This window comes from Natator depressus, chromosome 5 (assembly GCF_965152275.1).
Source record: "Natator depressus isolate rNatDep1 chromosome 5, rNatDep2.hap1, whole genome shotgun sequence".
Lineage (NCBI taxonomy): Eukaryota > Metazoa > Chordata > Testudines > Cheloniidae > Natator > Natator depressus.
This window is the reverse complement of record NC_134238.1, coordinates 62,145,461-62,154,608: the sequence shown is the minus strand read 5'-3', so window position 1 is coordinate 62,154,608 and position 9,148 is coordinate 62,145,461.

Sequence of the window (9,148 nt, the reverse complement as noted above, 5' to 3'; positions counted from 1 at the left end):
AACAGGCATCTGAAATGTTCTGTACCTTCACAATGATCTTTATTAGTCACAAATTGAAGTTTGCTCTTAACACTGTGATCCAGCATGAAGGGAGTTAATGTTTTACATTTATATCACAACTTCCATGTAAGAATCTGTGTGTGTTGCTTTCCAAACACTAATTAAGCCTCACAACACCCCTAGGAGTCAGACAAGTGTATTTTCCCTGACACATTTGCATGTGGTAAAAGCACTGCTGCACCCACAGTATCGCAAAACACAAGACTGAAGAGAGATCATTGATTAGATGCTGGAAAGCATAAGGTCCACATTCAGTAGGCATTCCCACTCCCAGCTGACCTAGTAAACATTACCCGTTTTACAGGTAGGAGCACTGAAGGAAGAATGACATGCCCTTGTCAGAAATGGTTTGCTTTTTTATTTGTTCTTTCAAAATTTTGTCAAACATTTTCATGAAAATTTTGAAAATGTTCTGCATTTTTGACAAAGAAACAAAAAACAAAACAATACTAAAGGTTTATTTTTCAGTTTCTCAGATCTTGTTCTTTCCTCCTTTCTTATGCCCCCCTCCACCCAAAAGGGGAAAGGAGGACACGTGGAGGAGGGAGGGGAAAAGGGGAAACAATACTGAAAAATAGAATATGGGATTTGGGGGGTTTAATTGTTTTGATTAAAAAGTCTAAAAATGTTGAAAAAAGTTTTCTAAAAAAGGCCACCTTTTACTTTAAAAACAGTTTCAGATGAAAAATTCCCACCAGCTCTTATCTTGTCTCTCCACCCTCTGCCCTGGTAGAAAAGACTATCTTTGCCTACGTACAACAGGAGACCCAGACATGCTCAAGCCTAGGTGTTGGATACTCATATGGAAACAGTGCATTTTGCAAAAGCCCCAGACCTGACCTATATTTAGGGAATTTGCACAGACCCCTCATGTTGATGTGCTGTGCTGGTACAAAGCAAAGTTTAATCAGTGCAGCTTCCTTTGCCATGTTACCAGGATAAACTGCACAACTGTAACCCCCAATTTGTGCCAGTGCCTAACATCTACTTTAGGGGATATATGATGGGGCAGTCTGGCCCTTAGGGGCAGTAGTTCCTAGTGATCAGCCCAGCCAGCTATATGACATGGCCTCCTAAGAGTTTTAAAGGTCCCATATAGCTACATAGATATAGATCACTATAACTGTAAGGACCTACGGGCTATAGATAGAGAGGAAGCAGTCCTGCAAATGAGTAGTGCTTGGAAGGAAATCCTGTTGCGATATCTTTAAGGGCCTGGGGCCAGTAGCATTACAGAGGGCAAGGATCCCCTCTCACACAACCAACTGGTAATGAACTTGGAGAAGAGGACCAGTATAGAGCTTCCTTCTTTCCTCAGAGTTGGGTAGACACCAGAAGATAGCAGCAGGGAAAAGCTAGCTTGTTGAAGCCTGATGGCTAATTGAGGAAAAGGCTGGCTGAGGGAGAATCTGGCATGGCAAAGGACCCACAGCTGGCTAACCCACAACTCAGCTCCAGAGAGGAGGCTTCTGCTTAGAAAGGACCAGAGGATCTGATTAACAAAACCCACTTTGGAGGGTATAATTCCTAATTAAGAAGAGAGTATGGGACTAACTCACTAATACAGCCCCGTTCCAAAGGCAAGAGCTGGAGATTCCTGGTTAAGGAAGACTGAAAAGGAGTAACCCAGAGAAGGATCCCAGAAGGAAAGACTCTTTCCAGATGCAGAAAAGAAGAGTATCCTGAGACTGCTAGTTGGACTGAGCCTGAGATGATGAATATCCCTGGGTGTATCTGAGTAAGGTCCTACTTATGCTTATGACTGTTCTTAATAAAAGAGACCTTTGGAAATGGGTTGCCTTTGATGAAAAGGTCTGTCTAGATTTGCTTATAACCTATAGGGAAGGGAAACTGAAGCAGGGCCGAGATGACGTACATGCCACCACCACAGATTACATCAGTTACACCAATGCAAATTTCCTTACTGTAGACAGGGCCTCACATACTGCAGTGAAAGGTAGAGTGTGAATACCTAGCCTGATAGAATAAGGCTGGATAGCAACACTGTGTCCATATTTGATTATGGAAATTATTGCTCTAAATAGAGCTGGATTGCGTCTTGTCTAAAACCAGATAATCAATATTCCAAGCAAGGTAACACGTTCATAAAGTGTTTTCATTTTTTTCCTGCCAGACTTCCAAGGATTTTATACAGAAAAAATTGCTTAATATTTTTTTTGGCCACATAACATACTCTGTATTGTGACACATCAAGCTTCCTTTTGATATGCAAAAGAGCATGTGTGACTTCAAGAGGAAGGGCCTTCACTGTTAACCTACATGCTATCCATTTCATATAGTGTTTGTTGTTACTCCATTCAGTTCATCATCACAAGCAAATATGCATCATTACCACAATTAGGGTGACACCTCTAATTACAAATATACTCCCAATAAAATGTAATACATTTCTAAAATCTTTTACAAATATTGATTTTAGGAAAATACTATTTTTGTTTTAAATTCAAAATGAGGTGATGGAGGATGACAAAAGAAAGGGGGATAGTCTTAAAGTTAAAGGAGGAGGACAGGCATTCTTCATCCACACACCGTTAGAGTTATCAACATAACCACCACTGAATGCATCCAATGAAGTGAGCTGTACTTACGAAAGCTTATGCTCAAATAAATTTGTTAGTCTCTAAGGTGCCATAAGTACTCCTTTTCTTTTTACATACACTGTAATTTACCAAACTACCGGTGTTCAGTGACTTCAGTGGGAGCTGCTGTGAGCTCAGATTTGCAAAAACAGGTGGCTCCTAGGTCCATAAGTAGGCATCATGCCATTTATTTAGAAGCCTACCTATGGACTTAGGAGCCATTCATTTCTGCAAATCTCTTCATTGGAGTTACTCCTGATGTATGCCATGGTAAGTAAGAGGAGAATCAGGCCCTACATTTCCTGTTATGTCCTCTGAGCCTGATTCTGATCTCCCAATGGTGTAAATCAGGAATAACTATAGTCATAAAAGCAGTTACACTGGTATAAAACCAATATAAAGTGAAATCAGATTCAGACCCTCAAAGTCAGTCTGTCCAGATAGGGCATAGGCTCAGACTCCTCTCTGAGTTTGATTCTAATCTCTTTTGCAATTGATTTTTGCATTGGTGTAACTCCATATACTTCGGCTGAGTTACTCTCTGATTTACATTGTACGGTAAGAAACAGACCTTCCGTTTGTCTTAGAATTGCCTCTGCCTTCAAAAATTATATCCATCCAGTCAAAACAAATATACTACATCCACCCACATTGTAGAATGTCAAAGCTGTAGATCTCACATGCTTTTTAATAAAAACATTAGGATACTAGACTAGTAAACTTCAAAACTACTGACTCTAACTAGGCTTTGGGAGGAAAAGAGACTTTTCTGGTTTGAGGAGAGAAAGCAGTGTGAGGCATACATGGATAATTACTCACTACCTCACAGAATGAAACATTCTCAGCTGGCGGAAATCAATGTAATTCCACTGAGGTCAATGGAACTATGCCAATGTACAGCAGCTGAGAACCTGGCCTGCTATTTGCTACAAGGTATTTCCTGAGTCATATGACAGTATATTTATCATGAGATGACAGACATTTTTACCACTTAGCAGCTATATATTATAACACATTTGCAATCCATTGCATCACATGTAGATATACAATTTGTACAGAGTTTGTTTGTTGTTGTTAGTTTGAATACACATTCTAGTCCAGTGAAAAGTTCCCAAGTAAATGATACTTACAAGGGGTTGAGTGCCTCCTGCAGGATACAGCTATTGTGGAGTCATTCAAGCTGAGTGTACTCAACAAATCAAAGGACAAGTTTGTTTATACATTTTACCAGCTAAGCCAAGCATATAGATTACTGCACTGCTGTGCCAAAGATTTACAAATCAGGATGTTGAAGAAGCCACTGCTTGAGCCACATTTACACCAGTTTTGTTTGTTTTTGCTTGTGGATAACTTATTTTTCATGATGCCTTGGTTGTCAAAAAAGGAAGAAGGCAGTTGAAACATTAGCCTTTTCCACATGCTGTTATTATGATAGAAGTTGGGTGGCTTCCCGCCATAACATTTTTGATCTATAGGGGCAGTCACAGAACTCATTCAGCTGATGGGCATGTTAGCCACCTTCCATTCAGGTCAAATGAGAGAACAATGACCCTTTGTGGCTGAAACAATGGAAGTCATCACTACAAATGCAGGGGCTGGGAATTGTCTTGCTTGTATCTGTCTTTCTGTGTGTTAGTAAAAAAGAGGCAAGCAGAAACCAGGAGACAGCAAGAGAAGCATTTGTAATGTGGCCTTGAGAGAAAACCAGGAGAGAGCATTTTGGGCAGAGTTCTGGCTTGAAAAGCAAGTGTAGAATTGTGAGCAACCTGCCTCCTTTTGCTTGATCCTACTGTCTTCAGAGAAACAGGACTTTGTGTATATTCTTTGGAAATCAACAGAATTGCATCAGGAAAATATCTGACTATCATTGATTTATCCTCCTAATGAAAACAACCCACAAGACCCTGGATAGTGGCTAATTGCTCAGGCCAAAAGGGATAACACTCTTTTGAATCACAGTCCGGGTACATGGCAGTGCAGAAAACTCTAAGGCTGTCCAGAAAGGTACAGGAGTTGCATAACTGGAGGATAAACAATTCTGACTTCTTCTATTTTGCCTGATGAGGTATTTCTAATAAGGATGGAAATAACTGTCTCTTTTGGGGAGACATAAGTCTTGTGTCTCAAGCTGCTTGGTGACAGCTGACCTGGCAGGATGAATCACATACTGTGTAACTTCCATTTAGCACTTTCCATGCTTATTTTCTTTTTCTTCAAATTATATTACAGATGTTCTTTGTACTTCAGACACCTGAGCAGATTGATTGTCTGCTTGAAAGGAGAGTCTCTCTCTCTCTTTCTCTCTAGTTTGTGAATGTCAGATAAGCAATGTATATTAATACTCTCTGTGCAACAATGTTAACATGTCATTAATTTTGGCTCAAATAGTTCACAGAATCCTTTTGGTAAGGAACAGATATCTAGTGGGACATCTAGTCCATCTCTCTGTGGCAGGATTAATTTAGTTGTTCTTAAACCTTTTTTAATTAATGGGTGTCAGGACTAACCTTGAATATGTGCACTGACAGCAATTCCACAGCCTCCTTTGGCAGCTGGCTCCATTACATAACTGTTCCTATTTTCATTGTTTCTCTCTCAATATTTACGCTAATCCCATAACTTCTGTCCTTATTGACTGAAGGAATAACTGATCCCTAGTTTCTTATTAGCATCCGTCAGGGTTCCCTCCCCACTCTGAACTCTAGGGTACAGATGTGGGGACCCACATGAAAGACCCCCCTAAGCTTATTTCTACCAGCTTAGGGTAAAACTTCCCGAAGCCACAAACTCTTTGCCCTTGGAGGATACGCTGCCACCACCAAGTGATTTAACAAAGAATAAGGGAAAGGACTACTTGGAGTTCCTATTCCCCCCAAATATACCCCCAAGCCCTTACACCCCCTTTCCTGGGGAGGCTGGAGAATAATATCCTAACCAATTGGTTACAAAGTAATCACAGACCAAACCCCTGAGTCTTAGGACAATAGAGAAATCAGTCAGGCTCTTAAAAGAAACAGAACTTTATTAGAAAGAAAAAAGGTAAAAGAAGCACCTCTGTAAAATTAGAAGGGAAGCTAATCTCACAGGGCAATCAGTTTTAAAACACAGAGGATTTCCCTCTGGGCAAAAAACTTTAAAGTTACAAAAAGAAAACCAGGAATACACCTTCCTCTCAGCACAGAGAAAATCACAAGCCAAAACAAAAGTAAACTAATGCATTTCCTTGCTAGTACTTAGTAATTCTAATGGAGTTGGATTGCTTGCTTTCTTGATCTCTCTCTGGCAAGCACACAGAACAGACAGACAAAAGCCTCCCCCCAGATTTGAAAGTATCTTGTCCCCTTATTGGTCCTTTTGGTAGGTGCCAGCCAGGTTACCTGAGCTTCTTAACCCTTTACAGGTAAAAGGATATTGTGCCTCTGGCCAGGAGGGATTTTATAATACTGTATACAGGAAGGTTGTTACCCTTCCCTTTATATTTATGACAGCCTCTTTTGATGGATAGGTTGCTGATTAATGTATATTACCTAATTCCTCATCTTTTCTTTGGATTGATTATGCTCAGTGCCCAGAATAACCTTTCCTCACAACCAATGTTCCCTCTAATTTTTGACAGGCCGTGTGCACAAAAAATTTCTTCTGTTCAAATTGTTGTGCTTCTGTGCAAATTTTTCTGCGCGCGGTGTTTCGCCGTGTGTGGGGGGTTTAGGATCTGTGTGCACGTGCACACGCGCGCAGCTTAGAGGGAACAGTGCTCACAACTTTTATTTTCCAAAGCTTTGATCAGTTTTGTTGCTCTCTGAATTCTTTCCAATTTGTCTGTGTTTTTAAAAATGAGGTACCCACAACTAATTGTTCTGCTTCAAGTGATCTCTATGTACTAACGAGTAAAGCAAAATAATTACTCTTGTTTACCCCTGATTCTCCTGTTAAATGTCATATTGGGTTCTATTGCTTTCTTTTATGACCAAATCACATTGTTGACTCATGTTTATTTTATCATCCATACAAAACTCAGATCCTTCTTTGGTACTTCCTAGCCAGTACGGCCACTATTTGAACTACTTCCACCAACTTCCCAAGCCCCCTTAAACACCCTGGGAGAAATCCTGGCTCCACTGGAGCCAATAGCAAAACTCCCATTGATTGCAATGGGGGTAGGATTTCACCCTTTGCTTTAGGGAGGGAAAATTTGTCTGGTACATTATTAAAAGCTGAATGCAAAAGAAATCTTTCTTCAACGTGTAGAAGGGATAAAGAATGTACTGTACATAAGCAGAAAATAAAGTCATTAATACAAAATAGACAAGGTGATTACATATCACACCTGATTCTGATTTCACTTGCACACAAATCATCAATGGTGTTAAATCTGTAGATAAGAGATCTGGCACCATGGATCAGATCACTCTCTCTATTACACTAGTTTTATCCTAGTATAATTTAATTGGCTTCATTGGAGTTACATTGATGCAATGGCACGTAGCATCAGTTTGGATGTGTTCACTTTTTAGTTTAGTGAAGTTATTGAAATGAATGCTTTATTTACTTAATTAATTCATTTTTTTTATATTGCTGTAGCACCTATGGGCCCCTTTGTGCTTTAGGTTAAGTAAAAGAGTAGCAAGAAGAATGAGAGGGGAGGCTTGGAAGAAGGGGCGGGAGTAGAAAAAAAGAGTGGAAAGGTAGAGCATGGCTGTCCCGGGAGAAATGATATAGATGATCCTCAGCAGGTGAGATTTATAGGCTAAGGTCTGAAATTTTGTAGAAGTTCCCGGGGGGGAGGGGCGGGCAGGGAATATCATCAAGGTTCTTGCTTCTGGGCAGAATAATCTCCTCCGTAATAAGGTCGAGGAAATCTCCTGCTTACCTTGACTTTATCAATTTAAATCTTGTCTCCGGTTTCTCAAGACTATATTGTATGAATTGAATTGTAACCCCTCCTGGCTTCATAACAGCCCTAAATTTGATTAGTGCATTCTCCCCTTCAAGTAGTTTAAGTATCTGGGTACAGAATAATTACCTCTCCAATCTGACAATGAACCATGTGTACTGCAGTAGTGCTCAGAGCCCCCAAGGTCAGGACTCCATTGTGATAGACACTGTACAAACACATAGCAAGAAACCATCCCTGCCCCAGAGCTTACAATCTAAATAGACAAGACAAAGTGTGAGAAGGGAGACAGGGGCACAGACAGGTGAAGTGACCTACTCAAGGTCACAAAGCAGGGCAGTGGTAGAGCCAGGATCAGAAGGCAGGGCTCCTAATTTCCATCTACTGCCCTCTCCCCCAGACCACATTGCCATTAATAATTCTTCTCAGCATTTGGTTTTCCGTAGCTAATTGTAGTCTCCTTTCATAGTAGATTCTTTTTGTTGTTGTAGTTTTCCTGTGAGACTGTGCAGTGGAACAATATTAAGTGTCCTGCTATCATTAAGACACACAAAATCTGCTACACTGATTTTCATTCACTAAAGCCCTGATGCTGCAAGCTACTTCAACAGGAGTTGGTCCATGTGCCTATGTGGAGCCTCTCTCACTTTAAAGAGGCTCTGTGTGAGCATAAGGGTCTGCCTGTGTGGATCAGTTTGCAGGGCCGAGGGGCAACTTTCGTGCCAAAGCCTGACTATTGGGAGCGTGGAAGGGATGAACTCCTCATTGAAATTACAGTGCAATGTACCAGCCTCTCCAAAGCTACTACTGCGTGAACTATCCATCAGACAGCAAACAAATGAATACATTTGTGTGTAAAGATAAAATAAAAATCAGCCTCTGCACAAAGGACTAAACTCACTGAATTATTACTTGAAAGCAAATTAGCCAAACAGTTGTAATTTTTAGTCTGTACCACTGCTCAGATGTATGGTAAAATGTTATACTTCTACTCTGTCCCTCCACTTACAAACAACTGAGCTGTAACTTTGCATACATTTTAAAAGATTTTATTATTGTATTGTGTTGACAAACAGCAACACTACATGTCCTATTTGATCATTTGAACAGTAAATGCCTGTCTGACAAATGTGAAAACTAATGTGACATTGTTTATACATGTTAATATTGTCAATCTTACTTTTCTATTATACAAAAGGGCAGCGTAAGGATTGTGAGGGTTTTTTCCCCCTCTCCTTTGTTTTGTGCTGCAGTGAATAGTAATTACAGCAATGTTAATTATTTCACAGGTAAGAGTTTTAAATACAATATTAAATTAATGTTGTTTGTGAGCAATTTACCTTATAAACAAATTTCATACTGGGTAAATGAAAGCTAAAACTTGGACCAGGAGGTACATTGTGTTATCTCATTAGTGGGTGTGTTGTGTCATGATACTTATATAGGTCTATTGCTAGAGCCAGCTTCACTAGTCCCCATATGTAAGTGACTTCTGCTCAAAATGATCATCACACCATTAGTCAGATGACCAGGCTGTGGATGATGAGAAGGATTCCCAGCTGATTCTTCGAGACATATTCCAAATATACCTGAA